The sequence below is a fragment of the Herpailurus yagouaroundi genome, unplaced genomic scaffold (assembly GCF_014898765.1).
Source record: "Herpailurus yagouaroundi ecotype Mexico unplaced genomic scaffold, PumYag 29, whole genome shotgun sequence".
NCBI classification, from domain to species: Eukaryota; Metazoa; Chordata; class Mammalia; order Carnivora; family Felidae; genus Herpailurus; species Herpailurus yagouaroundi.
The window spans coordinates 76,964,194-76,985,721 of record NW_024412377.1 but is presented as its reverse complement, the minus strand read 5'-3'; positions in this window follow the sequence as shown (position 1 = coordinate 76,985,721).

Below are 21,528 nucleotides of genomic sequence, written 5' to 3'. Positions count from 1 at the left end.
GGTGATACTGATTTGCCAGTCCAGGAATCACACTTTGAGAATCATTGATCTAAGCTGTTCTCCAAAAGAACTACAAATAACCTAAGAGGTTGAAATTTATATCTACTGTCTTTTCCCTGAACTCAGATAAAAGGATTTTGTTTGGAGTCTGTTGTTCATGGAAGAAAAAAGAAAAAAGAAAAAAAGAAACCTAAACTCAGGTACATGCCCGAGAGTGCTAAAGAGGCTCACCACTCTTTAGCACCTCACCTGGAATCTCTCTAATTTCTCCCTTGTCTCCACCTGTGTAAGCCATTAAATGTTCCCAGCATCCTCCCTCCTCCAGCTCCACCCCTGGGGCGTCACCCAGCAGCATCTTCACCATCAGGTAGCCTCCTAGAATCCATTGTCTTTATAGTGTTCTCACAGAGGTAAGAACAGATATTTTGTAACATTGTCCTGGGAATCTCTGGGTAACAATATGTGAAAGCGGAAGAAGCTTTGCTTGTGAAGGTAGGAGTTAGACCATTTTCTATGGGAGGTTATTCTTTTTGACAATGTCCAAATTATCATACCATGAATTTCATGTACATTGTAGTTGCTTTGATTTTGTTGTCAGACAAAGGCATATGCATTTGTACCTATTACTTGCGGGGATGTGGGCTGATCCTGTCTCTGCATTTAAAGTGAAAGAAACATGCATTTTAAACTATCAACTGCAGCTATGTTTTTGTTTCATATTACAGTTATTTAGATTTTAAAAGTTGTAAAATGATTTAAAATTAAGTTTTCAGTAAGGCCTCTTAAAATTTCATAAATTCACAATTATACAATTAACTATTGAGCATTGCAATATAAAAGACACTGATATAATGAGATTGGTAATATTGACTTTTGATATTTTTATATAAAGGAATGGTATAATTAATGTATAAGAAGTACAATAAATATTGAGGAATTTAGTGTATAAATAATAAAATGATGCAGGCTGAAATAATTGTTCTTAAAATGCATAAATGTATGAGAGGTCAAAGCAGAGGAGAAACACCTGTGGTGAGGAACATCCAGCAGTTACCCTAAGGATGTAATGTCCGCAGCAAGTCTTGAATAATGGCAGTATTTCCACAGGTGGGCCTATTGCAGGAGGGCATTTAAGAGAATAGAAACCACAGGATCAAAAGCAAGGAGTCAGAAAAGTTGGAGTTATTTGGGATAGCAGGTAGTTTTATTCAGCTGTAGATACATAGGGCAGAAATAGGTGATGAAACAAATAAATGTGGGTTTTGTGGAATATTTACTTGATTTGGTTGGGATAAATAGCAATTTTGAGCCAGAAAAGATGTGTTCAGAGATAAAGTACACGTTGCCAAATCTGTCAAGGATTTTTTAACTATGTGGGAATAAATTAAAAAATAAAATTATGAGCATCTGAAATAGGATAGCAGCAGTTATAAAAAAAGGTGACAAATTCAGTACTATTTACAAGGAAGATATATATAGTGGTATAGAGTCAGAGGTTTAATATGCATCATTTCAGTATGTGTACAATTATAAATGGACAGGAAAAAACAAGTATACAGGTTTTTCCCTATATAGCTAACATATAGTAGAAACATTGAAATACACATGCCAAATATTAAGAACAGGAGGTGGAGTGACTGAGTGGCTCAGTCTGTTAAACATCTGACTTCAACTCAGGTCATGATCTCATGATTCCCAAGTTTGAGCCCCACGTCGGACTCTCTGGTGTCAGCACAGAGCCTGCTTCAGATCCTCTGACTCCCTCTCTCTCTCTGCCTCTCTCTCTCTCTCTCTCTCTCTCTCTCTCTAAAAAATAAATTAACATTTAAAAAAGAAAATAAGGAGGCTTTCTTAGAGGTGATATCAATGATTTTTGTTTTTCCTTTTAGCTCTTTTCTAATTTTTCTGAAATACTATGGGAGTTGAATTATAAAAACCTTGAAATATTTATTTTAGGTTCATGTGTGTACTCAACTGAGTGTCATTATTAATCTAGGCTATTTTTTTAAAGTCCTCCTTAATGTGTGTGATGATGGATTTGTTAGGTCAAAGGAAATATCCCAGCGTAGTAATGTTGACTACTCACTTGTTAACATTATTTGAGTCACTTTCATTACTTGATACTAACATGCTATATGTTCTAATACCATTATAGGCAATTTTCCCACCTAACATTTTTATTTATCATGAAAACTAGTAAATGTTTCCTGGGACACAAACATGAAAACTAGTAAGGATAAAAGTTTAAAAATTTACCACATTTTAGAGAACCCAATTTTATTTTTTTTAATAACGGAACTTGTAACATAATTAATTTTTTTTAGCTAACCATGTAAAAACAACACTATTATGCTTGAATGCCAAAAGACGCGTTCTTACATAACTAGAATTGATTGGTTGATATGGGAAGAAGTAATGGAGATAAAATATGTTAGTGATGGATGTGACTTTTATTGGGATTATGGTGGTTCTATTTACATTTTATTTATTTGTTTATTTTTTAATGTTTATTTTTGAGAGGGAGAAAGAGCATGAGCGTGAGAGGGGCAGAGAGAGAGGGAGACACAGAAGTCAAAGCAGGTTCCAGGCTCTGAGCTGTCAGCACAGAGCTCGACATGGGATACGAACCGGTGAAATGTGATGTGATGACCTGAGCTGAAGTCAGATGCTTAATCCACTGAGCCACCTGGGAGCCCCTATTTACATTTTATTCAATATTTCTCTGTTTCCAAAGCATTCGCTACAAAGCATAAAACACAAATTCCTAAAATAATATGAAACATTCTGAGAGAGTGTGATGGCTGATTTTTGTGTCAATTTGACTAGGTTAAGAAATTGACAGATAACTGGTAAAACATTTCTGAGTGTGTCTCTCAAAGTGTTTCTAGGAGAGATTAGCATTTGATTTAGTGAACGGAGTAAAGCAGATAGCCCTCCAAAAGGTGAGTGTGCAGCATCAGTCCCTGAGGGCCCACGTGGAGCAAAAGGCAGAGAAAGGGCTAATTTGCTCTCTCTGTTTAAGCTGAGATTCATCTTCAGCCCTCAGACATAGGTGGTTTGCTCAGATCTCAGGTTTTCAGGCTCAGACAAGGATTGACACCACCAGCACCTGTTTCACCACCTACCCCAACTCTAAGATTTCAGAATCAGACTAAATATACACCAGTAGGTTCCCTGGTTCTCCAGACACCAATTATAAGACTTTAGTTTCCACAATCGTGTAAGCCAGTTCCTTTAATGGACCTCCTCCTTCCCTTTCTCCCTTCTTTTGACGCTGTTTCTCTGGAGAGCCTTGACAAAGGGCATCATGAAAGTGATAGGCATGTACTATCTGTAAGGTTATTACATTCATATGGGTAGAAACATAAGGCTCAGACTTCTGATAAATAAGTTATTTGAAATATAAGACTCACATAATGAACCAATTAAAATAAACGCACACACAGACATCCACACATGCACACACCATATTTTGAACTGCTGTTGTGGATTTAGTGTGTGGTTCATGATAAGATATGGATAATACATAGTCGCTGTCCTGGAATACCGTACAATATTGGAGGCTTATACATTCACAAGCAAAAATAAAATCTGGCAAGTGTTTCATAAAGAAGTATACAAAATTCTATTGTAAAACAGGGTAAAAAACACAAATTACTTTCCAGGGAGTTAGGGAAGAATTTATCAGGGGAATGGATATTTGAACTTGATGAATTGTTTGAAAGGGGAATAGAAAGTCAGGATAAATAGTCAAAGGAGAAAACTGTGCAAGAAAGACATTAAATAATATAACATACTCCCCAAATAAAGAGATATTCATTATGACCAGGACATACTGTAAGCTTGGGTAGAGGCAGAAAATGAAGCAGGATTAAGTTAAGACAGATGGGGTCTGACAGTAAAGTTCTATAAACTAAACAGTTTGAGTCATATCCTGATGTCATAGGACTCCTAAAGATGTTCTAAGTGAAAAATGACTGTTTTTCACTTTCCAGAGAAATAAGTTTGGTATCAATACAGCATAATGGAGGGGAAGGAGAAAGCTTCATTATAGAAAGGACAATTAATGGGGAGCCTAGGTGGCTCAGTCAGTTAAGTGTCCACCTCTTGATTTCGGTCAGATCATGATCACACAGTTTCATTAGTTTGAGGCCCATGTCTGGCTCCGTGTTGACGGTGCGGTGCAGAGACTGCTTAGAATTCTGTCTCCCTCTTTCTCTCCCCCTACCCCGCTTGTGCTGTCTCTGTCTCTCTCAAAATAAATAAATAAACGTACAAAAAAAATTTTAGAGAGGACAATTAAGAAGCTTTTGAATTAATCACCCTGAGATAAGTTTGTATGTTTTGTTCTCTCTAGACTAGGAAACTATTTACGCTATATTTCTCAACATTTTATTATTAGCTAGGTGATTATAATTTCTGTGTAGAGTTGGATAATCTCTCATATTGCCAAACTTGTGTGTAGGTGGTAACTGAACCTGAATGAAAGGAAAGTGTTTGACTTTATAAATGTTTAGTGTGGCGTGTTTTTTTTCTATGGATACCATATTCCAACCACTAGATCTGAGGGGAGTGGGGTATGATAGAGGGCAGTGTTCAGGGACTGTTTTCTCAGGGTTATCACCTAAGTCATTTGCTTTCCCACAATTAGTTTTTCTCTTGTCACCAAACCATTTTACTTATTCTCTAGTACAAAAAAATTGACTTCTATATTTTTCTCCTTTATGCCAAGTATTTTTATCCATAAGCTTAATGCTTGGGACTTTCATAAATTTTTCCAAAGATACTACAAAGCTAGTATTTACAGAGGTGGGAGGGGGGCTGGGAAGGGATGCCAGGATCAAAATAACAAATCAAAACTTGCTTTTCAAGCTTTTTTTTTCTTTCTTTTTTTTTTTTTTTTTCCTGCCATGACCTCCGAAAATCTACTCTGAAACCTCCATGTCAGGAATGGTCTTTTCTTTGTTAATGCCTTTCTGTAGGATTAACTGTTTCCTGAGGACAGTGGTTCTACTTCTTAGACTTTCTATCCAGGGGAGTGCTAAGATTAAGGAACTAGAAACTGTCACTCAGCACAGTGAGCTTCCCCAGTGGGTGTGGTGCTGGGCAGTGTCCCAGGGATTCCTTCTGTCAATACTGCCTTGCATCTCCACTTATCAGATGTTTCCTTTGGGATTCTGCAGCATTCACTCATTGACCTGCTTTTGTGTTGCTTACCCTTCAAAAGTGCTGTTTTTCTTTTTATTAAAGGAAATTTAAACTTGTGTCTGCGGAGTTGTTAGAGGTGATTGCTTAGAAAGTGGTCCTTTTGGCAGCTGGGTTGAGAAACCATTTTTAGGTCCCTTTCCTTACAGTAACTATATGGTCCAGTTCTATATAGTACTTTGATAGGAGGGTATTTAAAAAATCAGAATATTTAAAGATGTGTTTAATGCAAAATGTTCTTAGTGGACTTGGGTTACTTTCTGAAAACTACTTAATAGTCTGGCCCTATTTAAACCAGAGAATAAGCTCTGTCTGCCGTTTTAGGAAATAAGAATAACCTAGTTATCACATATTTGCAGTCATACCTACCAGGAAGTAATCTATGTATTCATTTTGTATTTTTGCAAAAATAATTTGCAAACACTCATAACTACACAGCTTAACAATTACTTTCATAACACTTAAGATAAATGGTTAACAATTTCACATGATTTTTAGAACCATTTTGAAAACAGTATACAAAACAACATATATCTTGACTTTACCCTATTATACTATATGATTACATTTACCCAACAGGATAAAAATCTTTCATTTCCTATGCTAGGGTATACACTCAGCCAATAACCAGAAACACCTAAAATTAAACACTTTAGTCAAAATTACTACATAATCATCGACCGTTTTTGAAGAGGCAGATTCAAAGACATAATGTATTCTTCTATATTCATAAAGGTGATTTTCATCTAACTTAGAAATAACCACCTTCTCCAAATGGGACTGCAAATTAGGTGGACCAAATCAGAAATAAAATAAATATCCTAGAGTTTTTGTATCTCTACAGTTCTGACCAATTAATACTTCCCTTGTGCTTTAATGTTCCATAATACTAAAATTTTGTGATTCCATACTTGAAACTCTTTAAATGAAATTCTGAGGGGTGCTTGGGTGGCTCAGTCAGTTAAGCATCTGACTTCAGCTCAGGTCATGATCTCATAGTTCGTGAGCTCAAGTCCCAAGTAGGGCTTTGCGCTGACAGCTCAGAGCCTGGAGCCTACTTAAGACTCTTTGTCTCCCTCTTTCTCTGCCCCTTCCACACTCATGCAAGCTCGCTAGCACGCGCTCTCTCTCAAAAATAAATAAACATTAAAAAATTAAATATAAACTTTAAAAATTAGATTACATTATTCCATCTATGTTGTATATTATATAGTGTTAAACAATTAAGTATATAATTCATGTATCTGTGAGAAGAAGTAAAATTAAGTACTATAGACATGAGGTAAACATTTGCCACATTTGTGGATATTTAAGCTCAAGATAAATTTGAGGAAACGGAATGAGACACTGATTGAACTGTCTAAACTAAAAACTCATGTATTTAATATAAACAATCGCTACATTATCCTAGATCTCCTCATCTGTCTACCTTTTTATATTTGGCTCAAGAAAAAGGACTTCTTTTAGCATTATAGTTGAAAATTCAAACAAAGAACAAAAGATAAAATTAAAACCTCAGAGTATGTTAGAAGTCTCTGCTTTTACCTCTTTCTGACAGAAAGAGAAAGAGGATTTTAGACAAGTCATGTGTCTTACCCGGACCTGAATTTTCATTTCTATAACATCAGAAGGTTGGCGTAAAATATTTTTAAGGCTCTTTCCAGAATTACATTGTGTGACTACAATTTTCTTGTAAAAAAATTTAAAAAAATAGTCTAAGCTGAACATAGAGTCTATACTACATTTATTATTAAAAAGGCATCAGGGTAATAAGCCAGAGAGATAATATTGCCCAGGGCCAAGAAGGGGAGTGTCACATATATGATACCTCTTTCTGACAACTTCTTGTATGGATCTCATAGTCTTACTTGCACTTTGCTATCCCTACTGTTTTTCCAAACTGATATTAGACATAGGCCAGCCACCCAACTACCAAAAAATATTTGCTGAAAGTCTCCACTTTTAGAGAACATGCTCAAGTGGAAGAATACTACTCATACTGCTTTCTCTGTACATTGAATCTCAGTTCAAAATAGACCTGGAACTCAACCCGGAGAGGTGATGAGCCATGATTTCAGCAATTGTGCGCTTCACATTTGGTAGGGAAATGGTTGAAGGCAAACCTATATGAAAACCAAATGAACTTTGAATCAAAAGTTACTATATCCTCACCACAACTGATCATGCTTACTCCAATGTCTTGGGACTTCTGAGGTGACCTGCCCTTTGCTTTCCACAATGAAGCCAGTATATATCTCTAAGTTCATGTACAGTTCCTTCTTGAAAATTAATGTTTTTTTATACATTCCAAGTGGTATGTCCCTTAGGATACTGATCTCGGTTATATATATCCTGAAAATACTGATGAAAATATTGGTAATCACTCCTTACTGTAATTTTAATATTGTTGATTCTGTTTTTACCCCTATGTTTCAATTACCAGTTTTTAAAAATTTTTTTTTGTTTGGTTCTTAAACTATGAAATCCTTTTTTTCCTACCATCTGTACTCACTCCTGAGTGAGTTCACTTGACAGCTCTATGCAAATTGCACAATGTAGTTTCAATGGTTCACTGCCTTCTATCTACTTGAGGTTGTATCTCATGAATTCCCTTGATGTTTTTCTAGGAAGGAAGTTAAAAATTTTATTACTCCCCTTGCTTGCTTTTACTCAGAAAATAGATAGAGGTCCTGTCCTTGTAGATTTTGAAACATACACATAGAAAGTATATAGACTAATAAACTGGGCTTGTATAGAATTTGACCATGTAAGTTGATGCCTCACAAAAATTGAGACAGATTAAAAGTAGCTAACATTAAATCATTTTTATGTTTGGTATTCTTACAGCCTTCTTCGAAATTCCTGGGAAATTTACATTTTAACTTCAACTGGAAGCTGATGCTCAGTAAAGGGTTAAGAATGCAGTGTATAAGCATATCTATATGTTTGGTAACAATTAGTTTTTTTATGGCCAAAACAACTGTAGAAAAGCTGGACAATAATTTGTGTGTTTGCATCAGCTCCTACTACACTGGAATGATTAATCCTCACATCTTATTTCTTCATAAACCTTTCCAAAACAATTTTCTCATTTTCATGCATAGTCTATAGGATACCTTTTTTTTTTAATTCATTTATTTTGAGAGAAAGAGGGCACCTGCATGTGTGGGGGAGGGGCAGAGAAAGAGGATCAGAGAGGATCATATGCAGGCTCTGCTCTGTTAGTGCAGAGACCAATGCAGAGCTCAATCTCAGGAACTGTGAGATGATGACCCGAGCTCACATCAAGAGTTGATGCCTAAACAACTGAGCCACCCAGGTGCCCTATAGGATACATTCATATCTCCATATGATAAAATCCATTAATCTTAAATGTGCAAGGAGAAGATTTTTAGTACTTTTATATGATTGTTCAACAATTACCACAATAGAATTTTAGGATTCTATCATCACACCAAGGGTTTCCTTGCAGTTTTATTAGGGTTCTCCAGAGAAAGAAAACCAATATATAAGAGGATATTTATTATAGGAACTGGCTCATACTGAGATTGTCCCACCATGTGCAAGCTGGAAACCATGGAATGTCAGTGGTGGAATTCAGTCTAAGTCTGAAGCCTGAAAATAGAGGGCTGATGGTGTAAACCTGGTCTGATCCTACAAGTCTGAGAACTAGGAGCCCCAGTGTCTAATGGTAGAAGTTGGGTCTCAGGTCACAGAGAGAAAGTAAATCTCATAGACCTTTTTGTTCTAGGCCTTCAGTGGGTTGGATGATGTCCATCCACATTGGAAGGGACCATATGCTTTACTCAGTTTACCAATTCAAATGTTAATTCTTCCAGAAACACTTTCACAGACACACTCAGAAATACTGTTGTACCAGCTATCTTGGATCTTCTAGAAAAACCATATTGTCTTTTCTAGAAATTTCATGTAAAAAATCATCACTATGTAGTCCTTTATGTCTGGCTTCTTTAATGTAGTATTCTTTAATTTAATTTAGTATTTATCCATGATGTTGCATGTCTCAAAGGGTTTTTATATTGAAATATAATTGATGTATAATGTTATATTTTAAGTGTTTAATGTATGGATTTGACAATTCAATACATTATTTGGTGCTTACCATGTTAAGTGTAGTCACTGTCTGTCACCATACAAAGTTATTACAATATTTTTGACTGTATTCCCTATGCTGTACTTTTCCTCTCCATTATTATTTATTTTTATAACTAGAAATTTGTATCTCTTAATCCCCTTCACCTACTTCACCCATCCTCCCCCATCTACCTCTCCTCTGATAACTACTACTTATCTGTATTTAATAGTCTATCTGGTTTTTGTTGGTTTATTAATTGGTTTGGCTTTTTAGATTCCACACATAAGTGGAATCCTATGGTATTTATCTCTCTGTTATTTCACTTAGCACAATATCCTCTAGATCCATTCATGTTCTCCCAAATGGCAAAAGTTCACTCTATTTTAAAGCCCAGTATTCTGTTGTATGTATATATCCTTTCTTTATATATTCATCTATTGATGGACACATGTTGTTTCCATATCTTGGCTATTGTAAATAATGCTGAAATAAACATTTGGCTTATATATATCTTTTCAAATTAGTGTTTTCATTTTCTTTGGGTAAATACACAGTAGTGGAATTAATGAATTATATAGTACTTCTATTCGTAATTTTATGAGGAAGCTCTGTACTGTTTTCCCTAGTGGTTGGACCAATTTACATTCCCACCAACAGTGCATGAAGGTTCCCTTTTCTCCACATCCTTGTCAACGCTTAACATTTGTCTTTTTGATTTTAGCCATTCTGACAGGTGTGAGCTGATAACTCATGGTGGTTTTGATTTGCATTTTCCTGATGATTAGCAATCTGTTCATGGGTCTGTTGGGTATTTGTATGTTCTTTATGGAAAAATGTCTATTCAGGTCCTCTGCCCATTTTTTAATCAGATTATTTGTTTTTTGGTGCTAATTTGTAGAAGTTTTGTAAATATTTGGGATATTAACCCCTTATCAGATAGAGCATTTGTAAATATCCTCTCACATTCAGTAGTTTATGGTTTCAAGTTTCAAATTTAGATTTTTGTTGCATTTAACTTTATTTTTGTGTACGGTGTTAGAAAATGGCCCAGTTAGATTCTTCTGCACATAACTGTCCAATTTTTACAATACCACTTATTTAAAAGTTTGTCTTTTCCCCATTGTATAGTCTTGTCTCCTTTGTTGTAGATTAATTGACCATTTGGTGTGGTTTTATTATTCCAGAACCATAATGTTTTGATTACTGTAGCTTTGTAGTTTATCTTGAAATCTGGCATTGTGATACCTCCAGCTTTGTTCTTTTTCAAGACCACTTTTGCTATTTGAAGTCTTTTGTGATTCCATACACAGATTAGTATTATTTATTGTAATTCTGTGAAAATGCTATTGATATTTTGATAAGAGTTGCATTGAATCTGTAGATGGCTTTGGATAATATGGCATTTTAATAATACTCTTCTAATTTATGAGCATTGGTTTATCTTCCTATTTGTATTATTTTAAATTTCTCTCATCAGTAGCTTATAGTTTTTAGGGCATAGGTCTTTCACCTCCTTAGTTGAATGTTTTTGCCTGGGTATTTCAGCCTTTTGATGCAATTGTAAATGGGATTGTTTCTTAATTTGTCTTTGTGCTACTTCATTGTTAGCATATAAAAATGCAACAGATTTCTGTATGTTAATTTTGTATCTTGCAACTTTACTAAATTAATTTTAGTGGAGTCTGTAGGGTTTTCTATGTATAATATATCACATGCAAATAGTGACAGTTCATTTTTTCCTTACTGATAAAATTCTTTTTATTTCTTGTCTGATTTCTGTGCTAGGGCTTCCAATACTATGTTGAATGAAAGTGATGAAAGTAGACATCCTTATCTTTTTCCTGATCTTAGAGATAAAGCTTTCAATTTTTCACCATTATGTTTTAGCTGTAGGTTTTTCCATATATAATCTTTAGTATGTTGAAGTATGTTCTCTGTAACCCCACTTTGTTGGGAGTTTTTATCATGAATGGATCTTGTATGGATCTTGTCAAATGCTTTCTCTGCAATTATTTAGATGATCATATGATTTTTATCCTTCTATTAATGTGAAAGATCATATTGACAAATATTGAACCACCCTTGTCTCTCTGGAAAAAAAAATCCCACTTAATCATGGTGAATGATCCTATTAAATGTATTACTGAATATGATTTGCAAATTTTTTGTGGAGGGTTTTTGCATCTCTGTTCATCAGGGATAGTGGCCTATAGTTTTTTTCTTTGTTTGTTTGTTTTTGTAGTATCTTAGTCTGGCTTTAGTATAATACTGGCCTTGTAGAATGTATTTGAAAGTTTTCCTTTTCTATTTTCAGAATAGTTTCAAATGAATAGGTAACCCTTCCTGAATTGTTTGGTACAGGTCACCTGCAAAGCCATCTGGTCCTGGATTTTTGGGGGTGTGTTTTGATGAGTGAGTCCATGTCATTGCTAGTAATCTGTTCAAATTTTCTATTTTTTCTTTATTGAATTTTGTAAGCTTGTGTGTTTCTAGGAATTTATCAATTTCTACTAGGTTGTCCAGTTTGATGTCATATAATTTTTCAAAATAATCTCTAATCATTCTTTATATTTTTGTGATATTATTTGTTACTTTATTTCTTTTCCTTTATTTCTGATTTTGACTCCTCTTCTTTCTGATAGTCTGGTTAAAGTTTTGTCAGTTTTGTTTATCTTTACACAAAGCCAGCTGTTGGTTTCATTGATACTTTCTATTTTCTCTTTCCTCTCACTTATTTTCTTATTATTTCCTTCCTCCTACTAGCTTTGGGCTTTATTTATCACTTTTCTAGTTCCTTTACATGTAATAGTAGGTTGTTTGAGATTTCTCTTGTTTCTTGAGGTAGGCCTGTATTGCTATAAACTTCCATCTTAGAACTTCTTTTGCTGGGTTTCAAAGATTTTTTTTACCAGTGTTTTCATTTTCATTTTTCTCTACATAGTTTTGCTTCTTCTTTGATTTATTCATTGACCCATTGGTTGATTGGTAGCATGGTCAGAAAACATGCTTGATATGATTTCAACCTTAAATTTATTGAAAGCTGTTTTGTGGCCTCACAGGTGATCCCTCCTGGAGAATTTCCATGTGTACTTAAAAAGAGTGCATGTTCTACTATTTTTGGATTGAATGTTCTGTATATATTTGTTAGGTCCATCTAGTCTAATGTGCCATTCAAAGCCTCTGTTTGCTTATTGATTCCCTGTCTGGATGATGTATCTACTGATCCAAGTGGGGCATTAAGGCCTGCTACTATTAATGTATTACTGTCAATTTCTCCCCTTAGGTCTGTTAAATATTGCTTTACATATTTAGGTTCTTCTATATTGGGTGCATAAATATTTAAAATTATTATATCCTTTTGTTGGATTGATCCCTTTATTGCTACCATCTTTGTTTCAAAGTTTATTTTGTCTTAATATTGCTATCCTGTCACTTTTTATTTTTATTTTTTGGCTTTCATTTACATGGTATATGCTTAACCATTTACTTTGAGTCTGTATGTGGCCTTAGGTCTAAAGTTAGTCTTTTGTAAGCAGCATATAGATGGGTCTTGTTTTTTTTTTTTTTTAATCCATTAGTCCCCCTATATTTTTTTGATTGGAACATTTAGTCCATTTACATTTACAATAATTATTAATAAGTATGTACTTAATGCCATTTTATTAATTGTCTTCTCATTGTTTTGTACTTCTCTGTTCCTTTCTTCTCTTGCTCTCTTGCCTTGTGATTTCATGGCTTTCTTTAATGTAATGTTTGGGTTCTTGTGCGTGTGTGTGTGTGTATGTGTAACTCTTAGAGGTTTTTGACTTGTAGTTACCAATGGGTTCATATATAATATTTTATGCATAGAGAGGTCTTCATTAAGTTGATGTTTGCTTAAGTTCAAACACACACTAAATTTTTACTCCCTCCTCTAAACTTTATGCATGTGATGTCATATTTTATATGGTGTATTTTTTGTATCCCTTGGCTAATTGTTGTAGATACAATTGATTTTACTACTTTTGTGTTTTAACATCCAAACTGGCTTTGTAAGTATTTAGTCTACTACTTTACTCTTTGCTTTTACCTATGAGTTTTTTTCCTTCTACATTTTTTCCTAACTTTTAGTTATGGCCTTTTCTTTTTTCCACTTAAAGAATTCTTAACATTTCTTGTGAGGCTGGTGTAGTGTTGATGATGGTATCTTCATAACCATCACTTTGAATTCTTTATCAGACATACTGCTTATCTCTGTGTCACTTCACTCTTTGTGATTTTATCTTGTTCATTTGGGACATATTCCCCTGTCTTCTCATTCTGTCTAACTCTGTGCTTCTTTCTATAAGGGAGACCAGCTATGCCTCCTGGTCTTGAAGGTAGTGGCCTTGTGTAGAAGATGTTCTGTAGTGCCTTATTACTCAGTCTCCCTGGTCACTAGGACCAGTAGCTCTAGGGATGCCCAGTGTGTGTCCCTGTTGGGGCTTTGCCTGCTATGGGCACCCTCTGAGAGTTTGCTCCCTGCACTGAGAGGCCTAGCTGTTGCAGCTATGGGCTTGTTGGTGGGTAGGGCTGGCAGTCAGCCTAGTTCTCTGAAGTTAACCTCTCTGGCACAGCTGCTAGAGCATGGAAGGGCAGGGCTTGCTCCCTGCTCAGCCGGTTAAGAGGCTTGGAGATTGTTGGTATGTTGGTTTGTGGGCTTATCTCTCCTCCTCTCAGCCCTCCCCAGCACAGGAGTCACTCTAAAGTGACAAGGGTCCTATCTGGGACTGCCTGCTGGGTGTGGTGTGTTGGGTGTGATGGAGTGGGGGGGGGGGGGCTCTGGAGGGATGCCTCCCAAGGTTGGATTGGGAGGGTCTGCAGGAAAATGCTGAGATGTGGCACTTTGCTCTAGCAAGGTAGATGAAGAGGGTTAGCAGTGGCTCTCACAAGTTTTCAACTATCTAGGCTAGGAGAGGGGAATAGAAATAGTGACTCTGAGTACTTGTTCCTAAAAAAATCAGACCTCTACTCCTCCAGCACATGTTCTGAGATGACTCAATAAATCTTCACATATATCAAACTGTTCCTTCTGTGATACGTCTCTGGCCAAGTAGGCTGGCTCTTAAAGAGGGAAGACTCAGTTTCCTATTAACCTCCAGCTCTCCCAAGGTTAAGACCCTCTGTTTTTCAAAGCTCTTCCACTGGCTTTCAAAGTCAGACAATAAAAGGTCTTGTCCACCCAAGGCAGGTCCCCACTTCTGGGGGTGCTTGGTGTGAGGTCTGATCTTTTCACTTCTGCCTGTCAAGTCTCTTCCATGTGTGGCTAGTTACACCAGAGGTTGAATTCTGGTCTCCAATCCCTCTCCCCCCAAACACACAACTCTATCAATGTGGCCTTCTCTCTATGATTGGCTGTGGAAGGTCTGTTCAGCCAGTCCTCAGGTCATTTGCAGAGTTAGTTGCATAAGTGTAACTGTTATTTCAGTGTGGCTGTAAGGCAAGGCGAACTCCAAATCTTGATACTCTTCCATCTTGCTACATGTCTCAAAGGTTTGTTTTTTGGTGCTAAATACATTCCATTAAATAGTATGCCATACATGTTTACCTATTCAATACTTGATAGACATTTGGATTCTTTACAATTTTTGGCTGTTATAAAGAATGGTATTTTGAATATTTGCATAGAATGTTATTGACCTTTGTTTTCATTTTTCTTGGGTAATAAAATATCAGTCATGTAGGTAACTGAATGTTAAACTTTTCTTGGTGGCTCAGTTCATTGTGTCTGACTCTTGATTTTGGCTCGGGTCATGATCTTAAGCTTGGTGAGTTAGACCCCACATTGGGCTCTGTGCTGACAGCACGGAGCCTACTTGGAATTCTCTCGCCTCTCTCTGCCCCTCCCCTGCTCATGTTCTCTCTCTCAAAATCAATAAATAAAACTTAAAACAATTTTTAAATAAAAAAATAAAAAATAAATTTTCTAAGAGAAAAACCAAACTATTGTAAACTGGCTGTTAAATTTCTACCAGCAATAATGAGTGTTTGAGTTGCTCAATATCCTTGCCAACATGCTATCAGCCTCTAAAATTTTAACCATTTTAACAGTATTTCTTTTGGTTTTAATTAACAGTTCTGTAATGTAGTTTCATAGTATTAATATGCATTTCCCTAAGGTTTACTGATGCTGAGCCTTTTATGTATCCTCTATACTGAAGTGCCTATTCAAATATTTTGCCATTTTGGTCTCATGAGGAAGTGTGACAATTTTATTGTTGAGGCAGAGTGTTGTTCTTATTCTAGACAAAAGCCCTGTATCCTATATCAGGTACATGCTTTAAAAAGATTTTCACTATTTTCTTAACGGTGTCTTTGAAAAATAAACATTTTGAATTTAATAAAACTCAAAATTATTTTTTAGTAATTGATTTGCTTTGAATACTATTTAAGAAGATTATTTTAATTGAAGGTCACTAAAAGTTTCTCCTATGTTTACTAAGCAGAACTCTTAACTTTAGGTCTATAACCCTTTTGAGTTCATTTTTGTAGTGTATGAGCTAAGGGATAAGGTTAATTATTTTATATGGATAGCCCTTTTTTCCAAGGCCATTTTGAAAATACTGTTACTTCCTTAATTCAGTCATATTGTCTTCTTTACCAAAATAAAATGGCTGCATATGTAAAGCTCTATTTCTGGATCCTTTATACTATTCCACTGATCTAAATGTTTATCATTATGCAATTAATATGGTCTCTTGAATACTGTAGCTTTATAATGTTTAAAATGAAGTGAAAGTCCACTAACTATTCTTTTTCAATATTATTTCACTATACTACAAATGCTGAATATCTGTGTACAATTTATGGTCAACTGATGAACTTCTAAAAATAAGTCTGTTAGGATTAGATAGGGATTTTATTAAATCTACATATTAGAGAATTTCCATCTTTACAGTGTTTAGTTTTCTAATACATGAATAAGGTATGCCTTTATTTAGGTTTTGTTAAATTTTTATCATCATGGTTTTGCACATGTGAAAACAATTTCACTCCTTTTATATCTACATGCATTTAATATATTTTTCTTGTCTACTCCAGTGACTAGGATTTCCAGTATATTGTTGACTAAATGTGATGGAAGTAGACTCTGTGTCTTGTTCCTGATCTCAGAAATGGTCAGTTTTTCCACAGTTAAATATGATGTTAGTTGTAGGTTCTTTGTTGTTGCTCTTCATCAGCACTGAAAGAGTGCTCATCATGAATGTATGCTTAGATGTAATCAAATGATTTTTATGTGTCATGATTGCAATATGATTTTGTGTTATAATATATATTAAATTCTATATTTAATTTTCAGATACTAAACCAATCTTGAAATCCTGTGCTCAATACTATGTGTTCTTGATTTATACTCATTTTCCTATGTTGCTAGATATGGCATGCTAATATTTAACAACTTTTAGGTTCATGAGGGATATTGGTAGGAGGGCTTCTCTTTTGAGACTTATTTTTCTTCTGACTTCAGTGTCAGGGTAATATTAGACTTTTAGAAAGAATTGGAAGGAATATCCTTGTTCTTATGGGAAAAGCTTTTTAGGATTGGTACTATTTCTGAAGAAAAGGAAAAAAAGGAGTGCCTCAGTCTGTCAAGCTGCCGACTCTTGATTTCCACCAAGGTCATGATCTCCTGGTTCATGAGTTCAGTTCCCACACTGGGCTCTGCAATGACAGTGCGGAGCCTGCTTGGGATTCTCTCTCTCCCCATCTCTCTCTGTTCCTCCCCAACTTGTGTGCGTTCTCTCTCTCTCTCTCTCTCTCAAAATAAATAAACTTTAAAAAAATGTTAAAAAAAGAAAAGGAAAAAGAAAACTTGAAAGAGTAGATCTCATACTGAGCATTCTTAACACAAAAAGCAAATAGGGACATAAGAAATTTGTGGAGGCAAAGTGTAGTGTGTTACCTTAGTTGGGGTGATATTTCATGGATGTTTCTTTTGTCCAAGTTCACTGTATTATAGACATGAAATATGTGAGTTTTTTGCAAATCAATTATATCTCAAGAAAACTATCTTTTAAAACTATTTGGCAGAATTCACAATTGAAGTTTTTTAACCTTGGACTTTATTTTGTGAGAAAATTTTTAATTAAATGTCTTCACCTGTAATTGTTGCATTTAGATTGTCCGTTATTCTCTTGACTCTGCTTTGGTAAACATGAACCTAAGAATTTTTCCATTTTATGTATTTGTCTAGTATTTGCATAAAGTTGAATTTATAATTCTCACATAATTCTTAAAAATACTGTAGCTCTGAAAAAAAAATTGTAGCTCCATAATGCATAGATCCTCTTTGATTCCTAATTTTAGTAATTGTATGTTCTTTCTCTTTTTGGGGGGCCAATTTAGCTAAAGTTTTGTAAGTCTTTTATCTTTTTTGTGGTTTGTGTTTATTGTTGTTATTGTTGATGTTATTGTTGTTGTTTTGTTTTGATATAGCCGTTTTGATGATCCTTACCAATAACCAACTTTCAATTTCATTGATTTTTTTTTCCTCTATTTTATTTGCACTCCTTTTAGGACTTCCCTCTATCTTTATGCTTTAAGGTTAATTTTATCTGCTTAGTTGATTTTGTTTATATGTTTTAGTTTTAAAATTAAATCTTTGTTTAATAATTGGAGACCTTTTTTTTAATATGAAAGGTTAAAATTATACATTTTCCTCTAAACACTGCTTTACCTCCATGCCATAGTTTTGATATGTTGTACTTTTAAATTAATTCAGTTGAGAATATTCTGTTTTTTTAGTATTTCTCCTTGGACCCATGAGTCACTTAGAGCTGTGTAGGTTACCAAATGATTGAGAATATCCCAAGTTTCTGTCTGTTAGTGATTTCTAACTTAATTCCATCGTGGTCAGTGAGCAAACTGTGTGTGATTTCAGTCTCTTTAGGTTTTAATATATGCTTAAAAGCCAAACAGATGGCCTGAGAGATTGTTCCCTTATGCTTTAAAATCAAAACATGCATTCTTTTGCCTGAAATGTCACTTAAGTCAAGTGGTTTGATAGTGCTACTCATGTTCATTATACTGTTCTGATAGTCTGTGTGGTTCTGTCAATTATTGAAAATGATGCATCAAAAATTTTTAAATGTTATTTTGTACTCTTGATATTTGTCAATTTTTGCTTTCTATATTTTAAGACTCCTAGGTATTCAAGATAAATAAAAACACAAAGGTTGATATACAAAAGCTCATGGCAGCTTTATTCACAGTAGTTAAAAAAAAAATGCATCCAGATACCTCTCAAACTTAATGCAGTATAGCTACATAATAATAAGTATTAGATAATTAAAACACACACACGCACGCACGCAGGCACACACCCCTACTGATAACTGCAACATGGATTGAGAGAAAAATTAGTATTCTGAGTGAAAGAAACCATACTCAAATAAAAATTTATTATTGCATTTATAATACTCTTGAGAATACAAATCTATCATGACAAAGCCCATCAATCAGTGGTTGCCTGGGGCAGGAAGTAGCAGGACAGATAGACTGCAAATGGCCATGACAAGATTTTTGTGAAGGGTGGAAATGCTCTGACTCTTGATTGTAGCATTTCATAGGTGTGCATATCTGACAGAACTGATAAAACTCTGAATTCTAACTAGAGGTTACTGTCTATTATAAATATATGTGTACATACATTATCTCAATTCAAATGCTAACATCTGTAGTTGACATATATGTCTTTATCCTTGATCATGTGGACTGCTTCTTGGAAAATCTGCTTATATAAATTTGAGATAGGTGAATACCTACCATTGTGACAAAGAAGGCAATAGAGAGACAAGAGGCAAGTTGTAAGTTTTAAGCCTTGAGGATGAAAAATGTGAGTCCATCTTAGGCACAAATGAACGTCTTAACTCGGATTTAATAATCTTAAATAGCTTTGGCTAAAATAAATTACATACAGTATCCTTTAGAAGTAGTCCCTATTCTAATTTATATTTCATAACTGAGATTAAAACCATTATGGTATTTTTTAATAAGTAAACAAACGTCTATCTGGTTACAGAACTTTGGGGGAATATAAGTGATCAAAATGTCAGAGGTTGTAGTTGATCTGATGATCTAACACAGAAGTTTTCAAAGATGCCTAAGTTGTTTATCAACCATCATTACTTGTGCTCTTCACCCACTCTTTCAGGTCCTGCGATACACACAAGGATGCAAGTCTGAGGCAGTCTTTGCTCTCGCTAAAGTTAAAGTAAAAATAAGTAGGCAATAAATGATTATGGAAATACTTTTTGTTTAGTTCTGCATGTTTCTAAGCCCTCTAAAGGGAATATTAAGTGATAGAGGAGAGTACTATTAGGTGGTGAGTAGTTACTTAAAATCAAGTAGGTGTGTACTTTCAGTGAGGAATGTTTTTGGGGAACTGATATTTCAGCAGTGACCTGAGGGTGAAAGGGAATAACTCGTATGATTATTTCCAGGAAGAGCATTAGAACATAGGTCATAGTTGGCAAATGCTAAGTGCCAGAGAACAGAATGAGCTTCACAAGTTAGAAATAAAGAAGGGAGTCAATTGAGCCTGGGGGATCAAGTTGGGGTTGGAATTGGGAAAGAAGTTGAGTGAAAGGCAATTGGTTAAGCTAACCAATTAACCAAACAGTGTTTGAGTTATCAACTAAAATTTCTTATATTCTAGTTTTCCTGAAATATTTTTTTAACTTTAAAAGTGAGTATATACTACTAGGTGATGTACATTCTTGATATAAAAAATAAAAGCCAAAATAGCATTTGAGAACTTCATGGAAAAATTTTTCTTCAGACAGTACTTAAAAAAAATATCTGTAATTGTAAAATTCAAAATTACTTCGAAGTACATGTTCAATATTTTCCTGACTGATTAGATACACATCTTTAAAAATAGGAGATGTTCATTTCATTAATTGAACATGAAATTTAAAGAACTGAGTTGCACTATGTTGTTAATCTGTAGCAAGGGTGTACACATGGACAATTTATATCTCAAGTTATCTGGGGTTCAGAAAAAGAACAGTTAAGCCTCTAAACTGTAAGAAGGCTGCCTTTACTTCAAGCAGCAACTGCTATTTTGATTTAACTTAAATCATTTAATAATTTCCAGTAATTTAAGCAAATGCATGTTTAATAAAAAACTGTGTATAAATATGAAGTCTAATTTTATATTCATTGCTCAATTGACTTTGAACTGTGCATATGTTCACCTGCTCAGAAATTTCTAGTTGACTGATTTGAAAGCTTTTAACCTTTGGAATTCATTAAATAAAAATTTCATCATATGGCCCCAAATAGAAGATTTAATTAATGTTTTTAAAATATTCATTAGCTGAGTTACATTCATCTTTTTAAGTTTAAGATGCCCCACTGCTAGCTTCTAAGTATTTAGAGTTACAATACAGAAGATGGAGTCGTGATAGTGGTGATTAGTTACATTTAACAGCAAGCTGTCTCATTTCTTCTATGCAATTTTCATGTTTCAGACCTCTGGGATTTCTTAAGATAATGTGTAGTAAGTCACAATCTAAAATAAATGGATTCTTCATTGCTATACCCATGTTTTATAGCAGAAAAAATAATCTTGAATAAAAGTGGGAAAAAAACAGGTACATGTATACATAGACAATTAACAAATAAAAATAAAAATGGTGCCATCCATCAGGTAAGCAATACCTGCTAGCCATATGGCTAGGTACTGAATATTCACTGTCTTTAAAACTAAAAGCTATTATACAATACTGTCACCTCGTATATGCAATGCAGACAGCCAGAGAAACTTGGCTGAGCTAAATGACTAAAGAAGAGGAAGAAACCAGATAACCAGATTCACAACCAAGTCTTTATGGTCTCATCCATGGCTCTTCCTTTGTGCCATGTTGCTGCTAGAAGACTTAATGTCAGGAACAATGCATTATTGGTCTTGTATCATTAGTCTGCTGTGCTTTCATGTGTTAATGGTTATTAAGTTACAATAGTATTATTCATGAGGTCAGTAACCTGGTACTTGTCCTTAGCAGAATATGTAGCTATTGGGTCCCCAAGAGTGGTTGCTTTCAGGGCTCCTTATTTAACCACAAGTAACCAAATGACTGTCTGCATTTTATTGAAGTACAGCAATACTGAGCAAGAGAAAAAAAAAAACATATTTCAACATGTATTTTTCCACTCTTTTCCCTTCACTTACCATCTAAACAAAGTTCTGCCTTTTTTCAGTTAGT